The 23,864-nt window shown below is 32.1% G+C and overlaps 14 non-coding genes across 14 annotated transcripts; all 14 read right to left on the bottom strand.

The window, feature by feature from the left end:
• Positions 1-2,577: 2,577 nt before the first annotated feature.
• Positions 2,578-2,663, bottom strand: TRNAR-UCU (transfer RNA arginine (anticodon UCU)). The gene is given in 2 exon segments: positions 2,578-2,613; positions 2,627-2,663. It is a non-coding gene; the product is annotated as a tRNA-Arg (tRNA).
• Positions 2,664-3,444: 781 nt separating this feature from the next.
• Positions 3,445-3,530, bottom strand: TRNAR-UCU (transfer RNA arginine (anticodon UCU)). Its single transcript is given in 2 exon segments — positions 3,445-3,480; positions 3,494-3,530. It is a non-coding gene; the product is annotated as a tRNA-Arg (tRNA).
• A 779-nt stretch (positions 3,531-4,309) lies between these two features.
• TRNAR-UCU (transfer RNA arginine (anticodon UCU)) lies at positions 4,310-4,395 on the bottom strand. The gene is given in 2 exon segments: positions 4,310-4,345; positions 4,359-4,395. It is a non-coding gene; the product is annotated as a tRNA-Arg (tRNA).
• A 1,648-nt stretch (positions 4,396-6,043) lies between these two features.
• Positions 6,044-6,129, bottom strand: TRNAR-UCU (transfer RNA arginine (anticodon UCU)). Its single transcript is given in 2 exon segments — positions 6,044-6,079; positions 6,093-6,129. It is a non-coding gene; the product is annotated as a tRNA-Arg (tRNA).
• A 1,645-nt stretch (positions 6,130-7,774) lies between these two features.
• Positions 7,775-7,860, bottom strand: TRNAR-UCU (transfer RNA arginine (anticodon UCU)). Its single transcript is given in 2 exon segments — positions 7,775-7,810; positions 7,824-7,860. It is a non-coding gene; the product is annotated as a tRNA-Arg (tRNA).
• A 1,660-nt stretch (positions 7,861-9,520) lies between these two features.
• Positions 9,521-9,606, bottom strand: TRNAR-UCU (transfer RNA arginine (anticodon UCU)). The gene is given in 2 exon segments: positions 9,521-9,556; positions 9,570-9,606. It is a non-coding gene; the product is annotated as a tRNA-Arg (tRNA).
• Positions 9,607-11,260: 1,654 nt separating this feature from the next.
• TRNAR-UCU (transfer RNA arginine (anticodon UCU)) lies at positions 11,261-11,347 on the bottom strand. The gene is given in 2 exon segments: positions 11,261-11,296; positions 11,310-11,347. It is a non-coding gene; the product is annotated as a tRNA-Arg (tRNA).
• Positions 11,348-11,825: 478 nt separating this feature from the next.
• On the bottom strand, positions 11,826-11,911 carry TRNAR-UCU (transfer RNA arginine (anticodon UCU)). The gene is given in 2 exon segments: positions 11,826-11,861; positions 11,875-11,911. It is a non-coding gene; the product is annotated as a tRNA-Arg (tRNA).
• A 1,977-nt stretch (positions 11,912-13,888) lies between these two features.
• Positions 13,889-13,974, bottom strand: TRNAR-UCU (transfer RNA arginine (anticodon UCU)). Its single transcript is given in 2 exon segments — positions 13,889-13,924; positions 13,938-13,974. It is a non-coding gene; the product is annotated as a tRNA-Arg (tRNA).
• A 773-nt stretch (positions 13,975-14,747) lies between these two features.
• Positions 14,748-14,833, bottom strand: TRNAR-UCU (transfer RNA arginine (anticodon UCU)). The gene is given in 2 exon segments: positions 14,748-14,783; positions 14,797-14,833. It is a non-coding gene; the product is annotated as a tRNA-Arg (tRNA).
• A 1,667-nt stretch (positions 14,834-16,500) lies between these two features.
• On the bottom strand, positions 16,501-16,586 carry TRNAR-UCU (transfer RNA arginine (anticodon UCU)). Its single transcript is given in 2 exon segments — positions 16,501-16,536; positions 16,550-16,586. It is a non-coding gene; the product is annotated as a tRNA-Arg (tRNA).
• Positions 16,587-17,366: 780 nt separating this feature from the next.
• On the bottom strand, positions 17,367-17,452 carry TRNAR-UCU (transfer RNA arginine (anticodon UCU)). Its single transcript is given in 2 exon segments — positions 17,367-17,402; positions 17,416-17,452. It is a non-coding gene; the product is annotated as a tRNA-Arg (tRNA).
• A 770-nt stretch (positions 17,453-18,222) lies between these two features.
• TRNAR-UCU (transfer RNA arginine (anticodon UCU)) lies at positions 18,223-18,308 on the bottom strand. Its single transcript is given in 2 exon segments — positions 18,223-18,258; positions 18,272-18,308. It is a non-coding gene; the product is annotated as a tRNA-Arg (tRNA).
• Positions 18,309-22,609: 4,301 nt separating this feature from the next.
• On the bottom strand, positions 22,610-22,695 carry TRNAR-UCU (transfer RNA arginine (anticodon UCU)). The gene is given in 2 exon segments: positions 22,610-22,645; positions 22,659-22,695. It is a non-coding gene; the product is annotated as a tRNA-Arg (tRNA).
• Positions 22,696-23,864: the final 1,169 nt, after the last annotated feature.

Here is a 23,864-nt window from a genome sequence, read left to right as displayed (position 1 = left end):
TAAGGATTACAGGTAAAAAGGATTTCATGTTTTTTGAGTGTAGATACCCTTCAAGGTCTGCATAGCTAGCTGAGCAGACTCAACATTGAATTTGGTTGCTGGTCAAATATAACAATAAGCATTTTTGATCAGCAGTTATTGATTTAAAGTTTCGAAAATTGATTTGTAATTGGTGATCTTACATTTAAAAGATTTTTATGTCACCAGCCTATCATTACTTTGTATATATATATATATAGTAAATAAGTCTCCTATATACAATGTCTACGTTATGTATTATTGTAAGTAAAGTTTAAATGTTTGCATTTGAAACTAAAGAAAGACTCTGGAGGGACTCGAACACAAGACCTTTGAATAACTACAACCTACTAGAAGTCCAATGCGCTGTCCATTGCACCACAGAACCACTGATGTACCAAGTTTTTGTATCAACATTACAATGTGTTGAATACTCTTATGTTTTAAATGACAATCTGTGATGAAACTAATCTTTTTATTTTTCTATTTTTTAAGTAGGCTGTAAAGAGAGTATCGTAGAGTGAGAGTCAAATTTTTGTAATGATTTCAGAAATAGCTCCCACTTTGTGTGAGGTGCAAATCAATATGGGGACAATTGCACCATGTCTGATTGAGTGTTTGTTGCAAAGAAACTGAAGACAGAAACATTTTGGTAACATTTATATAGGTTTTGTATTTTTACCAGTATAGATATTTATATTAATTTATATTATAATAATTACATGGCAATCGAGTGTCAGATATTTATAACATTGCTCCCAAATGCAACAGCTATGTCTGAGTCTTCCTCTTGCTGTTTTCAAGTGCAAGTCCTATATCAGGTTTTAGCAATTGTGTAGGTTATTTGTAATACCCATCTAAGGATTTTTTATGATTTTTGAGTGTACTGCAGATACACTTCAAGCTTTGTATTCCTACATGAGCAGACTCAACATAATATTTTGATTGCTGGTTAAAAATAACCATCCACATTTTTATTAACAGTTATTGATTTAAAGTATCTAAAATTGATTTGTAACTGGTCTTACATTTAAATGATTTTAATGTCACTAGCCTATCATTACTTTGTATATATATATATATATATATATAGTAAATGAGTCTCCTGTATACAATGTCTACGTTATGGCCCTCATTCCGAGTTGTTCGCTCGCAAGGCGAATGTAGCAGAGTTACACACGCTAAGCCGCCGCCTACTGGGAGTGAATCTTAGCTTCTTAAAATTGCGACCGACGTACGCGCAATATTGCGATTACAAACGAGTTAGCAGTTTCAGAGTAGCTCCAGACTTACTCTGCCTGTGCGATCATTTCAGTGCTTGTCGTTCCTGGTTGACGTCACAAACACACCCAGCGTTCGCCCAGGCACTCCCACCGTTTCTCCGGCCACTCCTGCGTTTTTTCCGGAAACGGTAGCGTTTTCAGCCACACGCCCCTGAAACGCCGTGTTTCCGCCCAGTAACACCCATTTCCTGTCAATCACATTACGATCGCCGGAGCGAAGAAAAAGCCGTGAGTAAAAATACTTTCATCATAGTAAAGTTACTTGGCGCAGTCGCAGTGCGAACATTGCGCATGCGTACTAAGCGGATTTTCACTGCGATGCGATGAAAAATACCGAGCGAACAACTCGGAATGAGGGCCAATGTATCATTGTAAGTAAACTTTAAATCTTTGCATTTGAAACTAAAGAACGACTCTGGTGGGACTCGAACCCACAACCTTTGAATAACTACAACTTACTAGAAGTCGAATGCGCTATCCATTGCGTCACAGAGCCACTGATGTATCATATTTGTGCATCAACAGTACAATGTGTTGAATACTCTTATGTTTTAAATGACACAATCTGTGATGAAACTAATCTTTTTATTTTTCTATTTTTTAAGTATGCTGTAAAGAGAGTATCGTAGAGTGAGAGTAAAATTTTTGTAATGATTTCAGAAATAGCTCCCACTTTGTGTGAGGTGCAAATCAATATGGGGACAATTGCACCATGTCTGATTGAGTGTTTGTTGCAAAGAAACTGAAGACAGAAACATTTTGGTAACAATTATATAGGTTTTATATTTTTACCAGTATAGATATTTATATTAATTTATATTATAATAATTACATGGCTATCGAGTGTCAGATATTTATAAAATTTCTCCCAAATGCAACAGCTATGTCTGAGTCTTCCTCTTGCTGTTTTAAAGTGCAAGTCCTATATCAGGTTTTAGCAATTGTGTAGGTTATTTGTAATACCCATCTAATGATTTTTTATGATTTTTGAGTGTACTGTAGATACACTTTAAGCTTTGTATTCCTACGTGAGCAGACTCAACATAATATTTTCATTGCTGGTTAAAAATAACCATCCACATTTTTATTACCAGTTATTGATTTAAAGTATCTAAAATTGATTTGTAACTGGTCTTACATTTAAATGATTTTTATGTCAACAGCCTATAATTACTTTGTATATATATATATATAGTAAATAAGTCTCCTGTATACAATGTCTACGTTATGTATTATTGTAAGTAAACTTTAAATCTTTGCATTTGAAACTAAAACACTACTCTGGTGGGACTCGAACCCACAACCTTTGAATAACTACGACTAATTAGAAGTCCAATGCGCTATCCATTGTGCCACAGAGCCACTGATGTATCATAGTTTTGTATCAACAGTACAATGTGTTGAATACTCTTATGTTTTAAATGACACAATCTGTGATGAAACTAATCTTTTTATTTTTCTATTTTTTAAGTATGCTGTAAAGAGAGTATCGTAGAGTGAGAGTCAAATTTTTGTAATGATTTCAGAAATAGCTCCCACTTTGTGTGAGGTGCAAATCAATATGGGGACAATTGCACCATGTCTGATTTGAGTGTTTGTTGCAAAGAAACTGAAGACAGAAACATTTTGGTAACATTTATATAGGTTTTGTATTTTTACCAGTATAGATATTTATATTAATTTATATTATAATAATTACATGGCTATCGAGTGTCAGATATATATAACATTTCTCCCAAATGCAACAGCTATGTCTGAGTCTTCCTCTTGCTGTTTTCAAGTGCAAGTCCTATATCAGGTTTTAGCAATTGTGTAGGTTATTTGTAATACCCATCTAAGGATTTTTTATGATTTTTGAGTGTACTGTAGATACACTTTAAGCTTTGTATTCCTACGTGAGCAGACTCAACATAATATTTTCATTGCTGGTTAAAAATAACCATCCACATTTTTATTACCAGTTATTGATTTAAAGTATCTAAAATTGATTTGTAACTGGTCTTACATTTAAATGATTTTTATGTCAACAGCCTATAATTACTTTGTGTATATATATATATAGTAAATAAGTCTCCTGTATACAATGTCTACGTTATGTATAATTGTAAGTAAAGTTTAAATGTTTGCATTTGAAACTAAAGAACGACTCTGGTGGGACTCGAACCCACAACCTTTGAATAACTACAACCTACTAGAAGTCCAATGCGCTATCCATTGCGCCACAGAGCCACTGATGTATCATATTTTTGTATCAACAGTACAATGTGTTGAATACTCTTATGTTTTAAATGACAATCTGTGATGAAACTAATCTTTTTATTTTTCTATTTTTTAAGTATGCTGTAAAGAGAGTATCGTAGAGTGAGAGTCAAATTTTTGTAATGATTTCAGAAATAGCTCCCACTTTGTGTGAGGTGCAAATCAATATGGGGACAACTGCACCATGTCTGATTGAGTGTTTGTTGCAAAGAAACTGAAGACAGAAACATTTTGGTAACATTTATATAGGTTTTGTATTTTTACCAGTATAGATATTTATATTAATTTATATTATAATAATTACATGGCTATCGAGTGTCAGATATTTATAACATTGCTCCCAAATGCAACAGCTATGTCTGAGTCTTCCTCTTACTGTTTTCAAGTGCAAGTCCTATATCAGGTTTTAGCAATTGTGTAGGTTATTTGTAATACCCATCTAAGGATTTTTTTATGATTTTTGAGTGTACTGTAGATACACTTTAAGCTTTGTATTCCTACGTGAGCAGACTCAACATAATATTTTCATTGCTGGTTAAAAATAACCATCCACATTTTTATTACCAGTTATTGATTTAAAGTATCTAAAATTGATTTGTAACTGGTCTTACATTTAAATGATTTTTATGTCAACAGCCTATAATTACTTTGTGTATATATATATATAGTAAATAAGTCTCCTGTATACAATGTCTACGTTATGTATAATTGTAAGTAAAGTTTAAATCTTTGCATTTGAAACTAAAGAACGACTCTGGTGGGACTCAAACCCACAACCTTTGAACAACTACAACCTACTAGAAGTCCAATGCGCTATCCATTGCGCCACAGAGCCACTGATGTATCATATTTTTGTATCAACAGTACAATGTGTTGAATACTCTTATGTTTTAAATGACAATCTGTGATGAAACTAATCTTTTTATTTTTCTATTTTTTAAGTATGCTGTAAAGAGAGTATCGTAGAGTGAGAGTCAAATTTTTGTAATGATTTCAGAAATAGCTCCCACTTTGTGTGAGGTGCAAATCAATATGGGGACAATTGCACCATGTCTGATTGAGTGTTTGTTGCAAAGAAACTGAAGACAGAAACATTTTGGTAACATTTATATAGGTTTTGTATTTTTACCAGTATAGATATTTATATTAAGTTATATTATAATAATTACATGGCTATCGAGTGTCAGATATTTATAACATTGCTCCCAAATGCAACAGCTATGTCTGAGTCTTCCTCTTACTGTTTTCAAGTGCAAGTCCTATATCAGGTTTTAGCAATTGTGTAGGTTATTTGTAATACCCATCTAAGGATTTTTTATGATTTTTGAGTGTACTGTAGATACACTTCAAGCTTTGTATTCCTACGTGAGCAGACTCAACATAATATTTTGATTGCTGGTTAAAAATAACCATCCACATTTTTGATCAGCAGTTATTAATTTAAAGTATCTAAAATTGATTTGTAATTGGTGATCTTACTTTGAAAAGATTTTTATGTCACCAGCCTATCATTACTTTGTATATATATATACAGTAAATAAGTCTCCTGTATACAATGTCTACGTTATGTATAATTGTAAGTAAAGTTTAAATCTTTGCATTTGAAACTAAAGAACAACTCTGGTGGGACTCAAACCCACAACCTTCGAATAACTGCAACCTGCTAGAAGTCCAATGTGCTATCTATTGCGCCACAGAGACACTGATGTATCACATTTTTGTATCAACAGTACAATGTGTTGAATACTCTTATGTTTTAAATGACAATCTGTGATGAAACTAATCTTTTTATTTTTCTATTTTTTAAGTTGGCTGTAAAGAGAGTATCGTAGAGTGAGAGTAAAATTTTTGTAATGATTTCAGAAATAGCTCCCACTTTGTGTGAGGTGCAAATCAATATGGGGACAATTGCACCATGTCTGATTGAGTGTTTGTTGCAAAGAAACTGAAGACAGAAACATTTTGGTAACATTTATATAGGTTTTGTATTTTTACCAGTATAGATATTTATATTAAGTTATATTATAATAATTACATGGCTATCGAGTGTCAGATATTTATAACATTTCTCCCAAATGCAACAGCTATGTCTGAGTCTTCCTCTTGCTGTTTTCAAGTGCAAGTCCTATATCAGGTTTTAGCAATTGTGTAGGTTATTTGTAATACCCATCTAAGGATTTTTTATGATTTTTGAGTGTACTGTAGATACACTTTAAGCTTTGTATTCCTACGTGAGCAGACTCAACATAATATTTTGATTGCTGGTTAAAAATAACCATCCACATTTTTATTACCAGTTATTGATTTAAAGTATCTAAAATTGATTTGTAACTGGTCTTACATTAAAATGATTTTTATGTCAACAGCCTATAATTACTTTGTATATATATATATATATATAGTAAATAAGTCTCCTGTATACAATCTCTACGTTATGTATTATTGTAAGTAAACTTTAAATCTTTGCATTTGAAACTAAAGAATGACTCTGGTGGGACTCGAAACCACAACCTTTGAATAACTACAACTTACTAGAAGTCCAATGCACTATCCATTGTGCCACAGAGCCACTAATGTATCATAGTTTTGTATCAGCAGTACAATGTGTTGAATACTCTTATGTTTTAAATGACACAATCTGTGATGAAACTAATCTTTTTATTTTTCTATTTTTTAAGTATGCTGTAAAGAGAGTATCGTAGAGTGAGAGTCAAATTTTTGTAATGATTTCAGAAATAGCTCCCACTTTGTGTGAGGTGCAAATCAATATGGGGACAATTGCACCATGTCTGATTGAGTGTTTGTTGCAAAGAAACTGAAGACAGAAACATTTTGGTAACATTTATATAGGTTTTGTATTTTTACCAGTATAGATATATATATTAAGTTATATTATAATAATTACATGGCTATCGAGTGTCAGATATTTATAACATTGCTCCCAAATGCAACAGCTATGTCTGAGTCTTCCTCTTACTGTTTTCAAGTGCAAGTCCTATATCAGGTTTTAGCAATTGTGTAGGTTATTTGTAATACCCATCTAAGGATTTTTTATGATTTTTGAGTGTACTGTAGATACACTTCAAGCTTTGTATTCCTACGTGAGCAGACTCAACATAATATTTTGATTGCTGGTTAAAAATAACCATCCACATTTTTGATCAGCAGTTATTAATTTAAAGTATCTAAAATTGATTTGTAATTGGTGATCTTACTTTGAAAAGATTTTTATGTCACCAGCCTATCATTACTTTGTATATATATATATATATATACAGTAAATAAGTCTCCTGTATACAATGTCTACGTTATGTATAATTATAAGTAAAGTTTAAATCTTTGCATTTGAAACTAAAGAACAACTCTGGTGGTACTCGAACCCACAACCTTTGAATAACTGCAACCTGCTAGAAGTCCTATGTGCTATCTATTGCGCCACAGAAACACTGATGTATTACATTTTTGTATCAACAGTACAATGTGTTGAATACTCTTATGTTTTAAATGACAATCTGTGATGAAACTAATCTTTTTATTTTTCTATTTTTTAAGTTGGCTGTAAAGAGAGTATCGTAGAGTGAGAGTCCAATTTTTGTAATGATTTCAGAAAGAGCTCCCACTTTGTGTGAGGTGCAAATCAATATGGGGACAATTGCACCATGTCTGATTGAGTGTTTGTTGCAAAGAAACTGAAGACAGAAACATTTTGGTAACATTTATATAGGTTTTGTATTTTAACCAGTATAGATATTTATATTAATTTATATTATAATAATTACATAGCTATCGAGTGTCAGATATTTATAACATTGCTCCCAAATGCAACAGCTATGTCTGAGTCTTCCTCCTGCTGTTTTCAAGTGAAGTCCTATATCAGGTTTGAGCAATTGTGTAGGTTATTTGTAATACCCATCTAAGGATTTTTTATCATTTTTGAGTGTACTGTAGATACACTTCAAGCTTTGTATTCCTACGTGAGCAGACTCAACATAATATTTTCATTGCTGGTTAAAAATAACCATCCACATTTTAATTACCAGTTATTGATTTAAAGTATCTAAAATTGATTTGTAACTGGTCTTACATTTAAATGATTTTTATGTCAACAGCCTATAATTACTTTGTATATATAGTATATAGGTCTCCCATATACAATGTCTATGTTATGTATCATTTTAAGTAAATTTTAAATGTTTGCATTTGAAGCTAAAGAATGACTCTGCTGGGACTCGAACCCACAACCTCTGAATAACTATAACCTACTAGAAGTCCAATGCGCTATCCATTGCGCCACAAAGCCACTGAAGCAGCAAGCGTTTGTAACGACAGTACAACTTGTAGAATACTTTCATGTTTTAAAAGCTACAATCTGTGATGAAACAAATCTATTATGTCTTTCTTTTTTTAGTAGGATGTATATACAGAGAATTGTAGAGTAAGAGCCAAAATTTTATACTGATTTCAGAAATAGCATCCTCATTGTGTGAGGTGCAAAAAAATGTGGGGACAATTGCACCCTGTGTGAAAAAGTAACTGTTTATTGCAATACAAACTAAAGACAAAAATATTTTCTAAAATGTATTTAATGTTTAGAGTGCTTAAAAATTATTTCATACTATAATGATAATGTTGCTAACCTGTGTCAGATATTTCCAACATTCCTCTTGAATGCAACATCCCTGTCTGAGTTTTCCGGCTGCTGATTTCGAGTGCAAGTCCTATATCAGGTTTAAGCAATTATTTAGCTAATATGTGATAACCATGTAAGGATTACAGGTAAAAAGGATTTAATGTTTTTTGAGTGTAGATACCCTTCAAGGTCTGCATAGCTAGCTGAGCAGACTCAACATTGAATTTGGTTGCTGGTTAAATATAACAATAAGCATTTTTGATCAGCAGTTATTGATTTAAAGTATCGAAAATTGATTTGTAATTGGTGATCTTACATTGAAAAGATTTTTATGTCACCAGCCTATCATTACTTTGTATATATATATATATATATATATATACATATATATAGTAAATAAGTCTCCTGTATACAATGTCTACGTTATGTATTATTGTAAGTAAACTTTAAATCTATGCATTTGAAACTAAAGAACGACTCTGGTGGGACTCGAACACAAGACCTTTGAATAACTACAACGTACTAGAAGTCCAATGCGCTGTCCATTGCACCACAGAGCCACTGATATACCACACTTTTGTATCAACAGTACATTGTGTTGAATACTCTTATGTTTTAAATGACAATCTGTGATGAAACTAATCTTTTTATTTTTCTTTTTTTTAAGTAGGCTGTAAAGAGAGTATCGTAGAGTGAGAGTCAAATTTTTGTAATGATTTCAGAAATAGCTCCCACTTTGTGTGAGGTGCAAATCAATATGGGGACAATTGCACCCTGTCTGATTGAGTGTTTGTTGCAAAGAAACTGAAGACAGAAACATTTTGATAACATTTATATAGGTTTGGTATTTTTACCAGTATAGATATTTATATTCATTTATATTATAATAATTACATGGCTATCGAGTGTCAGATATTTATAACATTTCTCCCAAATGCAACAGCTATGTCTGAGTCTTCCTCTTGCTGTTTTCAAGTGCAAGTCCTATATCAGGTTTTAGCAATTGTGTAGGTTATTTGTAATACCCATCTAAGGATTTTTTATGATTTTTGAGTGTACTGTAGATACACTTTAAGCTTTGTATTCATACGTGAGCAGACTCAACATAATATTTTCATTGCTGGTTAAAAATAACCATCCACATTTTTATTACCAGTTATTGATTTAAAGTATCTAAAATTGATTTGTAACTGGTCTTACATTTAAATGATTTTTATGTCAACAGCCTATAATTACTTTGTATATATAGTATATAGGTCTCCCATATACAATGTCTATGTTATGTATCATTTTAAGTAAATTTTAAATGTTTGCATTTGAAGCTAAAGAATGACTCTGGTGGGACTCGAACCCACAACATCTGAATAACTACAACCTACTAGAAGTCCAATGCGCTATCCATTGCGCCACATAGCCACTGAGGCAGCAAGCGTTTGTATCGACAGTACAACTTGTAGAATACTTTCATGTTTTAAAAGCTACAATCTGTGATGAAACAAATCTATTATATCTTTATTTTTTTAGTAGGATGTATATACAGAGTATTGTAGAGTAAGAGCCAAAATGTTATACTGATTTCAGAAATAGCATCCTCATTGTGTGAGGTGCAAAAAAATGTGGGGACAATTGCACCCTGTGTGAAATAGTAACTGTTTTTTGCAATACAAACTAAAGACCAAAATATTTTCTAAAATGTATTTAATGTTTAGAGTGCTTAACAGTGTAGATATTCATCTTATTTCATACTATAATGATAATGTTGCTAACCTGTGTCAGATATTTCCAACATTCCTCTTGAATGCAACATCCCTGTCTGAGTTTTCCGGCTGCTGATTTCGAGTGCAAGTCCTATATCAGGTTTAAGCAATTATTTAGCTAATATGTGATAACCATGTAAGGATTACAGGTAAAAAGGATTTCATGTTTTTTGAGTGTAGATACCCTTCAAGGTCTGCATAGCTAGCTGAGCAGACTCAACATTGAATTTGGTTGCTGGTCAAATATAACAATAAGCATTTTTGATCAGCAGTTATTGATTTAAAGTTTCAAAAATTGATTTGTAATTGGTGATCTTACATTGAAAAGATTTTTATGTCACCAGCCTATCATTACTTTGTATATATATATATATAGTAAATAAGTCTCCTATATACAATGTCTACGTTATGTATTATTGTAAGTAAAGTTTAAATGTTTGCATTTGAAACTAAAGAAAGACTCTGGAGGGACTCGAACACAAGACCTTTGAATAACTACAACCTACTAGAAGTCCAATGCGCTGTCCATTGCACCACAGAGCCACTGATGTACCACATTTTTGTATCAACATTACAATGTGTTGAATACTCTTATGTTTTAAATGACAATCTGTGATGAAACTAATCTTTTTATTTTTCTATTTTTTAAGTAGGCTGTAAAGAGAGTATCGTAGAGTGAGAGTCAAATTTTTGTAATGATTTCAGAAATAGCTCCCACTTTGTGTGAGGTGCAAATCAATATGGGGACAATTGCACCATGTCTGATTGAGTGTTTGTTGCAAAGAAACTGAAGACAGAAACATTTTGGTAACATTTATATAGGTTTTGTATTTTTACCAGTATAGATATTTATATTAATTTATATTATAATAATTACATGGCTATCGAGTGTCAGATATTTATAACATTGCTCCCAAATGCAACAGCTATGTCTGAGTCTTCCTCTTACTGTTTTCAAGTGCAAGTCCTATATCAGGTTTTAGCAATTGTGTAGGTTATTTGTAATACCCATCTAAGGATTTTTTATGATTTTTGAGTGTACTGTAGATACACTTTAAGCTTTGTATTCCTACGTGAGCAGACTCAACATAATATTTTCATTGCTGGTTAAAAATAACCATCCACATTTTTATTACCAGTTATTGATTTAAAGTATCTAAAATTGATTTGTAACTGGTCTTACATTTAAATGATTTTTATGTCAACAGCCTATAATTACTTTGTATATATAGTATATAGGTCTCCCATATACAATGTCTATGTTATGTATAATTTTAAGTAAATTTTAAATGTTTGCATTTGAAGCTAAAGAATGACTCTGGTGGGACTCGAACCCACAACCTTTGAATAACTACAACCTACTAGAAGTCCCAATGCGCTATCCATTGCGCCACAGAGCCACTGAAGCAGCAAGCGTTTGTATCGACAGTACAACTTGTAGAATACTTTCATGTTTTAAAAGCTACAATCTGTGATGAAACAAATCTATTATGTCTTTCTTTTTTTAGTAGGATGTATATACAGAGTATTGTAGAGTAAGAGCCAAAATTTTATACTGATTTCAGAAATAGCATCCTCATTGTGTGAGGTGCAAAAAAATGTGGGGACAATTGCACCCTGTGTGAAATAGTAACTGTTTATTGCAATACAAACTAAAGACCAAAATATTTTCTAAAATGTATTTAATGTTTAGAGTGCTTAAAAATCATTTCATACTATAATGATAATGTTGCTAACCTGTGTCAGATATTTTCCAACATTCCTCTTGAATGCAACATCCCTGTCTGAGTTTTCCGGCTGCTGATTTTGAGTGCAAGTCCTATATCAGGTTTAAGCAATTATTTAGCTAATATGTGACAACCATTTGAAACTAAAGAACGACTCTGGTGGGATTCGAACCCACAACCTTTGAATAACTACAACCTACTAGAAGTCCAATGTGCTATCCATTGCGCCACAGAGCCACTGATGTATCATATTTTTGTATCAACAGTACAATGTGTTGAATACTCTTATGTTTTAAATGACACAATCTGTGATGAAACTAATCTTTTTATTTTTCTATTTTTTAAGTATGCTGTAAAGAGAGTATCGTAGAGTGAGAGTAAAATTTTTGTAATGATTTCAGAAATAGCTCCCACTTTGTGTGAGGTGCAAATCAATATGGGGACAATTGCACCATGTCTGATTGAGTGTTTGTTGCAAAGAAACTGAAGACAGAAACATTTTGGTAACATTTATATAGGTTTTGTATTTTTACCAGTATAGATATTTATATTAATTTATATTATAATAATTACATGGCTATCGAGTGTCAGATATTTATAACATTTCTCCCAAATGCATCAGCTATGTCTGAGTCTTCCTCTTGCTGTTTTCAAGTGCAAGTCCTATATCAGGTTTTAGCAATTGTGTAGGTTATTTGTAATACCCATCTAATGTTTTTTTATGATTTTTGAGTTTACTGTAGATACACTTTAAGCTTTGTATTCCTACGTGAGCAGACTCAACATAATATTTTCATTGCTGGTTAAAAATAACCATCCACATTTTTATTACCAGTTATTGATTTAAAGTATCTAAAATTGATTTGTAACTGGTCTTACATTTAAATGATTTTTATGTCAACAGCCTATAATTACTTTGTATATATATATAGTAAATAAGTCTCCTGTATACAATGTCTACGTTATGTATTATTGTAAGTAAACTTTAAATCTTTGCATTTGAAACTAAAGAACGACTCTGGTAAGACTCAAACCCACAACCTTTGAATAACTACAATCTACTAGAAGTCCAATGCGCTATCCATTGCGCCACAGAGCCACTGAAGCAGCAAGCATTTGTATCGACACTACAACTTGTAGAATACTTTCAAGTTTTAAAAGCTACAATCTGTGATGAAACAAATCTATTATGTCTTTCTTTTTTTAGTAGGATGTATATACAGAGTATTGTAGAGTAATAGGCCCTACACACTGGCCGATTTTTAGAAAGATATGAATGATCTCGTTCATAAATGAACGAGAACTCGTTCATATCTTTCAGTGTGGAGACTCCAGCGATGAACGATGCGCGGCCCCGCGCTCGATCATCGCTGGTCTCCCGTCGGCTGTGCATGCAGGCCAATATGGACGATCTCGTCCATATTTGCCTGCACTTCAATGCAGCCGCGTGACGGGGGGAGTGAAGAAACTTCACTCCCCCCGTCACTGCCCCCCCGCTGCCGGGTCGCTCGTCAGCCGTATCCGCCGTCGGGCAGCTCGGTGGCGGGTCGGCTAGTGTATAGGGCCCCTTAGAGCCAAAATTTTATACTGATTTCAGAAATAGCATCCTCATTGTGTGAGGTGCAAAAAATGTGGGGACAATTGCACCCTGTGTGAAATAGTAACTGTTTATTGCAATACAAACTAAAGACCAAAATATTTTCTAAAATGTATTTAATGTTTAGAGTGCTTAAAAAATATTTCATACTATTATGATAATGTTGCTAACCTGTGTCAGATATTTTCCAACATTCCTCTTGAATGCAACATCCCTGTCTGAGTTTTCCGGCTGCTGATTTCGAGTGCAAGTCCTATATCAGGTTTAAGAAATTATTTAGCTAATATGTGACAACCATGTAATGATTACAGGTAAAAAGGATTTAATGTTTTTTGAGTGTAGATACCCTTCAAGGTCTGCATAGCTAGCTGAGCAGACTCAACATTGAATTTGGTTGCTGGTTAAATATAACAATAAGCATTTTTGATCAGCAGTTATTGATTTAAAGTATCAAAAATTGATTTGTAATTGGTGATCTTACATTGAAAAGATTTTTATGTCACCAGCCTATCATTACTTTGTATATATATATATAGTAAATAAGTCTCCTGTATTCAATGTCTACGTTATGTATTATTGTAAGTAAACTTTAAATCTTTGCATTTGAAACTAAAGAATGACTCTGGTGGGACTCAAACCCACAACCTTTGAATAACTACAACCTACTAGAAGTCCAATGTGCTATCCATTGCGCCACAGAGCCACTGATGTATCACATTTTTGTATCAACAGTACAATGTGTTGAATACTCTTATGTTTTAAATGACACAATCTGTGATGAAACTAATCTTTTTATTTTTCTATTTTTTAAGTATGCTGTAAAGAGAGTATCGTAGAGTGAGAGTAAAATTTTTGTAATGATTTCAGAAATAGCTCCCACTTTGTGTGAGGTGCAAATCAATATGGGGACAATTGCACCATGTCTGATTGAGTGTTTGTTGCAAAAAAACTGAAGACAGAAACATTTTGGTAACATTTATATAGGTTTTGTATTTTTACCAGTATAGATATTTATATTAATTTATATTATAATAATTACATGGCTATCGAGTGTCAGATATTTATAACATTTCTCCCAAATGCAACAGCTATGTCTGAGTCTTCCTCTTGCTGTTTTCAAGTGCAAGTCCTATATCAGGTTTTAGCAATTGTGTAGGTTATTTGTAATACCCATCTAATGATTTTTTATGATTTTTGAGTGTACTGTAGATACACTTTAAGCTTTGTATTCCTACGTGAGCAGACTCAACATAATATTTTCATTGCTGGTTAAAAATAACCATCCACATTTTTATTACCAGTTATTGATTTAAAGTATCTAAAATTGATTTGTAACTGGTCTTACATTTAAATGATTTTTATGTCAACAGCCTAATAATTACTTTGTATATATAGTATATAGGTCTCCCATATACAATGTCTATGTTATGTATCATTTTAAGTAAATTTTAAATGTTTGCATTTGAAGCTAAAGAATGACTCTGGTGGGACTCGAACCCACAACCTTTGAATAACTACAACCTTCTAGAAGTCCAATGCGCTATCCATTGCGCTACAGAGCCACTGAAGTAGCAAGCGTTTGTATCGACAGTACAACTTGTAGAATACTTTCATGTTTTAAAAGCTACAATCTGTGATGAAACAAATCTATTATGTCTTTCTTTTTTTAGTAGGATGTATATACAGAGTATTGTAGAGTAAGAGCCAAAATTTTATACTGATTTCAGAAATAGCATCCTCATTGTGTGAGGTGCAAAAAATGTGGGGACAATTGCACCCTGTGTGAAATAGTAACTGTTTATTGCAATACAAACTAAAGACCAAAATATTTTCTAAAATGTATTTAATGTTTAGAGTGCTTAACAGTGTAGATATTCATCTTATTTCATACTATAATGATAATGTTGCTAACCTGTGTCAGATATTTCCAACATTCCTCTTGAATGCAACATCCCTGTCTGAGTTTTCCGGCTGCTGATTTCGAGTGCAAGTCCTATATCAGGTTTAAGCAAGTATTTAGCTAATATGTGATAACCATGTAAGGATTACAGGTAAAAAGGATTTAATGTTTTTTTCGAGTGTAGATACCCTTCAAGGTCTGCATAGCTAGCTGAGCAGACCCAACATTGAATTTGGTTGCTGGTTAAATATAACAATAAGCATTTTTGATCAGCAGTTATTTATTTAAAGTATCGAAAATTGATTTGTAATTGGTGATCTTACATTGAAAAGATTTTTATGCCACCAGCCTATCATTACTTTGTATATATATATATAAATATAGTAAATAAGTCTCCTATATACAATGTCTACGTTATGTATTATTGTAAGTAAAGTTTAAATGTTTGCATTTGAAACTAAAGAACGACTCTGGTGGGACTCGAACACAAGACCTTTGAATAACTACAACCTACTAGAAATCCAATGCGCTGTCCATTGCACCACAGAGCCACTGATATACCACGTTTTTGTATCAACAGTACAATGTGTTGAATACTCTTATGTTTTAAATGACAATCTGTGATGAAACTAATCTTTTTATTTTTCTATTTTTTAAGTAGGCTGTAAAGAGAGTATCGTAGAGTGAGAGTCAAATTTTTGTAATGATTTCAGAAATAGCTCCCACTTTTTGTGAGGTGCAAATCAATATGGGGACAATTGCACCATGTCTGATTGAGTGTTTGTTGCAAAGAAACTGAAGACAGAAACATTTTGGTAACATTTATATAGGTTTTGTATTTTTACCAATATAGATATTTATATTAATTTATATTATAATAATTACATGGCTATCGAGTATCAGATATTTATAACATTGCTCCCAAATGCAACAGCTATGTCTGAGTCTTCCTCTTGCTGTTTTCAAGTGCAAGTCCTATATCAGGTTTTAGCAATTGTGTAGGTTATTTGTAATACCCATCTAAGGATTTTTTATGATTTTTGAGTGTACTGTAGATACACTTTAAGCTTTGTATTCATACGTGAGCAGACTCAACATAATATTTTCATTGCTGGTTAAAAATAACCATCCACATTTTTATTACCAGTTATTGATTTAAAGTATCTAAAATTGATTTGTAACTGGTCTTACATTTAAATGATTTTTATGTCAACAGCCTATAATTACTTTGTGTATATATATATATAGTAAATAAGTCTCCTGTATACAATGTCTACGTTATGTATAATTGTAAGTAAACTTTAAATCTTTGCATTTGAAACTAAAGAACGACTCTGGTGGGACTCGAACCCACAACCTTTGAATAACTACAACTTACTAGAAGTCCAATGCGCTATCCATTGTGCCACAGAGCCACTGATGTATCATAGTTTTGTATCAACAGTACAATGTGTTGAATACTCTTATGTTTTAAATGACACAATCTGTGATGAAACTAATCTTTTTATTTTTCTATTTTTTAAGTATGCTGTAAAGAGAGTATCGTAGAGTGAGAGTCAAATTTTTGTAATGATTTCAGAAATAGCTCCCACTTTGTGTGAGGTGCAAATCAATATGGGTACAATTGCACCATGTCTGATTGAGTGTTTGTTGCAAAGAAACTGAAGACAGAAACATTTTGGTAACATTTATATATGTTTTGTATTTTTACCAGTATAGATATTTATATTAATTTATATTATAATAATTACATGGCTATCGAGTGTCAGCTATTTATAACATTGCTCTCAAATGCAACAGCTATGTCTGAGTCTTCCTCTTGCTGTTTTCAAGTGCAAGTCCTATATCAGGTTTTAGCAATTGTGTAGGTTATTTGTAATACCCATCTAAGGATTTTTTATGATTTTTGAGTGTACTGTAGATACACTTTAAGCTTTGTATTCCTACGTGAGCAGACTCAACATAATATTTTCATTGCTGGTTAAAAATAACCATCCACATTTTTATTACCAGTTATTGATTTAAAGTATCTAAAATTGATTTGTAACTGGTCTTACATTAAAATGATTTTTATGTCAACAGCCTATAATTACTTTGTGTATATATATATATAGTAAATAAGTCTCCTGTATACAATGTCTAAGTTATGTATAATTGTAAGAAAAGTTTAAATGTTTGCATTTGAAACTAAAGAACGACTCTGGTGGGACTCGAACCCACAACCTTTGAATAACTACAACCTACTAGAAGTCCAATGCGCTATCCATTGCGCCACAGAGCCACTGATGTATCATATTTTTGTATCAACAATACAATGTGTTGAATACTCTTATGTTTTAAATGACAATCTGTGATGAAACTAATCTTTTTATTTTTCTATTTTTTAAGTATGCTGTAAAGAGAGTATCGTAGAGTGAGAGTCAAATTTTTGTAATGATTTCAGAAATAGCTCCCACTTTGTGTGAGGTGCAAATCAATATGGGGACAATTGCACCATGTCTGATTGAGTGTTTGTTGCAAAGAAACTGAAGACAGAAACATTTTGATAACATTTATATAGGTTTGGTATTTTTACCAGTATAGATATTTATATTAATTTATATTATAGTAATTACATGGCTATCGAGTGTCAGATATTTATAACATTTCTCCCAAATGCAACAGCTATGTCTGAGTCTTCCTCTTGCTGTTTTCAAGTGCAAGTCCTATATCAGGTTTTAGCAATTGTGTAGGTTATTTGTAATACCCATCTAAGGATTTTTTATGATTTTTGAGTGTACTGTAGATACACTTTAAGCTTTGTATTCATACGTGAGCAGACTCAACATAATATTTTCATTGCTGGTTAAAAATAACCATCCACATTTTTATTACCAGTTATTGATTTAAAGTATCTAAAATTGATTTGTAACTGGTCTTACATTTAAATGATTTTTATGTCAACAGCCTATAATTACTTTGTATATATAGTATATAGGTCTCCCATATACAATGTCTATGTTATGTATCATTTTAAGTAAATTTTAAATGTTTGCATTTGAAGCTAAAGAATGACTCTGGTGGGACTCGAACCCACAACATCTGAATAACTACAACCTACTAGAAGTCCAATGCGCTATCCATTGCGCCACATAGCCACTGAGGCAGCAAGCGTTTGTATCGACAGTACAACTTGTAGAATACTTTCATGTTTTAAAAGCTACAATCTGTGATGAAACAAATCTATTATATCTTTATTTTTTTAGTAGGATGTATATACAGAGTATTGTAGAGTAAGAGCCAAAATGTTATACTGATTTCAGAAATAGCATCCTCATTGTGTGAGGTGCAAAAAAATGTGGGGACAATTGCACCCTGTGTGAAATAGTAACTGTTTTTTGCAATACAAACTAAAGACCAAAATATTTTCTAAAATGTATTTAATGTTTAGAATGCTTAACAGTGTAGATATTCATCTTATTTCATACTATAATGATAATGTTGCTAACCTGTGTCAGATATTTCCAACATTCCTCTTGAATGCAACATCCCTGTCTGAGTTTTCCGGCTGCTGATTTCGAGTGCAAGTCTTATATCAGGTTTAAGCAATTATTTAGCTAATATGTGATAACCATGTAAGGATTACCGGTAAAAAGGATTTCATGATTTTTGAGTGTAGATACCCTTCAAGGTCTGCATAGCTAGCTGAGCAGACTCAACATTGAATTTGGTTGCTGGTCAAATATAACAATAAGCATTTTTGATCTGCAGTTATTGATTTAAAGTTTCGAAAATTGATTTGTAATTCGTGATCTTACATTGAAAAGATTTTTATGTCACCAGCCTATCATTACTTTGTATATATATATATAGTAAATAAGTCTCCTATATACAATGTCTACGTTATGTATTATTGTAAGTAAAGTTTAAATGTTTGGATTTGAAACTAAAGAAAGACTCTAGAGGGACTCGAACACAAGACCTTTGAATAACTACAACCTACTAGAAGTCCAATGCGCTGTCCATTGCACCACAGAGCCACTGATGTACCACATTTTTGTATCAACATTACAATGTGTTGAATACTCTTATGTTTTAAATGACAATCTGTGATGAAACTAATCTTTTTATTTTTCTATTTTTTAAGTAGGCTGTAAAGAGAGTATCGTAGAGTGAGAGTCAAATTTTTGTAATGATTTCAGAAATAGCTCCCACTTTGTGTGAGGTGCAAATCAATATGGGGACAATTGCACCATGTCTGATTGAGTGTTTGTTGCAAAGAAACTGAAGACAGAAACATTTTGGTAACATTTATATAGGTGTTGTATTTTTACCAGTATAGATATTTATATTAATTTATATTATAATAATTACATGGCTATCGAGTGTCAGATATTTATAACATTGCTCCCAAATGCAACAGCTATGTCTGAGTCTTCCTCTTGCTGTTTTCAAGTGCAAGTCCTATATCAGGTTTTAGCAATTGTGTAGGTTATTTGTAATACCCATCTAAGGATTTTTTATGATTTTTGAGTGTACTGTAGATACACTTCAAGCTTTGTATTCCTACATGAGCAGACTCAACATAATATTTTGATTGCTGGTTAAAAATAACCATCCACATTTTTATTAACAGTTATTGATTTAAAGTATCTAAAATTGATTTGTAACTGGTCTTACATTTAAATGATTTTAATGTCACTAGCCTATCATTACTTTGTATATATATATATATATATATATATATATAGTAAATAAGTCTCCTGTATACAATGTCTACGTTATGTATTATTGTAAGTAAACTTTAAATCTTTGCATTTGAAACAAAAGAACTACTCTGGTGGGACTCGAACCCACAACCTTTGAATAACTACAACCTACTAGAAGTCGAATGCGCTATCCATTGCGCCACAGAGCCACTGATGTATCATATTTTTGCATCAACAGTACAATGTGTTGAATACTCTTATGTTTTAAATGACACAATCTGTGATGAAACTAATCTTTTTATTTTTCTATTTTTTAAGTATGCTGTAAAGAGAGTATCGTAGAGTGAGAGTAACATTTTTGTAATGATTTCAGAAATAGCTCCCACTTTGTGTGAGGTGCAAATCAATATGGGGACAATTGCACCATGTCTGATTGAGTGTTTGTTGCAAAGAAACTGAAGACAGAAACATTTTGGTAACAATTATATAGGTTTTATATTTTTACCAGTATAGATATTTATATTAATTTATATTATAATAATTACATGGCTATCGAGTGTCAGATATTTATAAAATTTCTCCCAAATGCAACAGCTTTGTCTGAGTCTTCCTCTTGCTGTTTTAAAGTGCAAGTCCTATATCAGGTTTTAGCAATTGTGTAGGTTATTTGTAATACCCATCTAATGATTTTTTATGATTTTTGAGTGTACTGTAGATACACTTTAAGCTTTGTATTCCTACGTGAGCAGACTCAACATAATATTTTCATTGCTGGTTAAAAATAACCATCCACATTTTTATTACCAGTTATTGATTTAAAGTATCTAAAATTGATTTGTAACTGGTCTTACATTTAAATGATTTTTATGTCAACAGCCTATAATTACTTTGTATATATAGTATACAGGTCTCCCATATACAATGTCTATGTTATGTATCATTTTAAGTAAATTTTAAATGTTTGCATTTGAAGCTAAAGAATGACTCTGGTGGGACTCGAACCAACAACATCTGAATAACTACAACCTACTAGAAGTCAAATGCGCTATCCATTGTGCCACAGAGCCACTGAGGCAGCAAGCGTTTGTATCGACAGTACAACTTGTAGAATACTTTCATGTTTTAAAAGCTACAATCTGTGATGAAACAAATCTATTATATCTTTATTTTTTTAGTAGGATGTATATACAGAGTATTGTAGAGTAAGAGCCAAAATGTTATACTGATTTCAGAAATAGCATCCTCATTGTGTGAGGTGCAAAAAAATGTGGGGACAATTGCACCCTGTGTGAAATAGTAACTGTTTTTTTGCAATACAAACTAAAGACCAAAATATTTTCTAAAATGTATTTAATGTTTAGAGTGCTTAACAGTGTAGATATTCATCTTATTTCATACTATAATGATAATGTTGCTAACCTGTGTCAGATATTTCCAACATTCCTCTTGAATGCAACATCCCTGTCTGAGTTTTCCGGCTGCTGATTTCGAGTGCAAGTCTTATATCAGGTTTAAGCAATTATTTAGCTAATATGTGATAACCATGTAAGGATTACCGGTAAAAAGGATTTCATGATTTTTGAGTGTAGATACCCTTCAAGGTCTGCATAGCTAGCTGAGCAGACTCAACATTGAATTTGGTTGCTGGTCAAATATAACAATAAGCATTTTTGATCAGCAGTTATTGATTTAAAGTTTCGAAAATTGATTTGTAATTCGTGATCTTACATTGAAAAGATTTTTATGTCACCAGCCTATCATTACTTTGTATATATATATATATAGTAAATAAGTCTCCTATATACAATGTCTACGTTATGTATTATTGTAAGTAAAGTTTAAATGTTTGGATTTGAAACTAAAGAAAGACTCTAGAGGGACTCGAACACAAGACCTTTGAATAACTACAACCTACTAGAAGTCCAATGCGCTGTCCATTGCACCACAGAGCCACTGATGTACCACATTTTTGTATCAACATTACAATGTGTTGAATATTCTTATGTTTTAAATGACAATCTGTGATGAAACTAATCTTTTTATTTTTCTATTTTTTAAGTAGGCTGTAAAGAGAGTATCGTAGAGTGAGAGTCAAATTTTTGTAATGATTTCAGAAATAGCTCCCACTTTGTGTGAGGTGCAAATCAATATGGGGACAATTGCACCATGTCTGATTGAGTGTTTGTTGCAAAGAAACTGAAGACAGAAACATTTTGGTAACATTTATATAGGTTTTGTATTTTTACCAGTATAGATATTTATATTAATTTATATTATAATAATTACATGGCTATCGAGTGTCAGATATTTATAACATTGCTCCCAAATGCAACAGCTATGTCTGAGTCTTCCTCTTGCTGTTTTCAAGTGCAAGTCCTATATCAGGTTTTAGCAATTGTGTAGGTTATTTGTAATACCCATCTAAGGATTTTTTATGATTTTTGAGTGTACTGTAGATACACTTCAAGCTTTGTATTCCTACATGAGCAGACTCAACATAATATTTTGATTGCTGGTTAAAAATAACCATCCACATTTTTATTAACAGTTATTGATTTAAAGTATCTAAAATTGATTTGTAACTGGTCTTACATTTAAATGATTTTAATGTCACTAGCCTATCATTACTTTGTATATATATATATATATATATATATATATATATATAGTAAATAAGTCTCCTGTATACAATGTCTACGTTATGTATTATTGTAAGTAAACTTTAAATCTTTGCATTTGAAACAAAAGAACGACTCTGGTGGGACTCGAACCCACAACCTTTGAATAACTACAACCTACTAGAAGTCGAATGCGCTATCCATTGCGCCACAGAGCCACTGATGTATCATATTTTTGCATCAACAGTACAATGTGTTGAATACTCTTATGTTTTAAATGACACAATCTGTGATGAAACTAATCTTTTTATTTTTCTATTTTTTAAGTATGCTGTAAAGAGAGTATCGTAGAGTGAGAGTAACATTTTTGTAATGATTTCAGAAATAGCTCCCACTTTGTGTGAGGTGCAAATCAATATGGGGACAATTGCACCATGTCTGATTGAGTGTTTGTTGCAAAGAAACTGAAGACAGAAACATTTTGGTAACAATTATATAGGTTTTATATTTTTACCAGTATAGATATTTATATTAATTTATATTATAATAATTACATGGCTATCGAGTGTCAGATATTTATAAAATTTCTCCCAAATGCAACAGCTTTGTCTGAGTCTTCCTCTTGCTGTTTTAAAGTGCAAGTCCTATATCAGGTTTTAGCAATTGTGTAGGTTATTTGTAATACCCATCTAATGATTTTTTATGATTTTTGAGTGTACTGTAGATACACTTTAAGCTTTGTATTCCTACGTGAGCAGACTCAACATAATATTTTCATTGCTGGTTAAAAATAACCATCCACATTTTTATTACCAGTTATTGATTTAAAGTATCTAAAATTGATTTGTAACTGGTCTTACATTTAAATGATTTTTATGTCAACAGCCTATAATTACTTTGTATATATAGTATACAGGTCTCCCATATACAATGTCTATGTTATGTATCATTTTAAGTAAATTTTAAATGTTTGCATTTGAAGCTAAAGAATGACTCTGGTGGGACTCGAACCAACAACATCTGAATAACTACAACCTACTAGAAGTCAAATGCGCTATCCATTGTGCCACAGAGCCACTGAGGCAGCAAGCGTTTGTATCGACAGTACAACTTGTAGAATACTTTCATGTTTTAAAAGCTACAATCTGTGATGAAACAAATCTATTATATCTTTATTTTTTTAGTAGGATGTATATACAGAGTATTGTAGAGTAAGAGCCAAAATGTTATACTGATTTCAGAAATAGCATCCTCATTGTGTGAGGTGCAAAAAATGTGGGGACAATTGCACCCTGTGTGAAATAGTAACTGTTTTTTGCAATACAAACTAAAGACCAAAATATTTTCTAAAATGTATTTAATGTTTAGAGTGCTTAACAGTGTAGAT

This window comes from Pseudophryne corroboree, chromosome 4 (assembly GCF_028390025.1).
Source record: "Pseudophryne corroboree isolate aPseCor3 chromosome 4, aPseCor3.hap2, whole genome shotgun sequence".
Taxonomy (NCBI): Eukaryota; Metazoa; Chordata; class Amphibia; order Anura; family Myobatrachidae; genus Pseudophryne; species Pseudophryne corroboree.
This window is presented reverse-complemented; position numbering and strand designations above follow the sequence as displayed.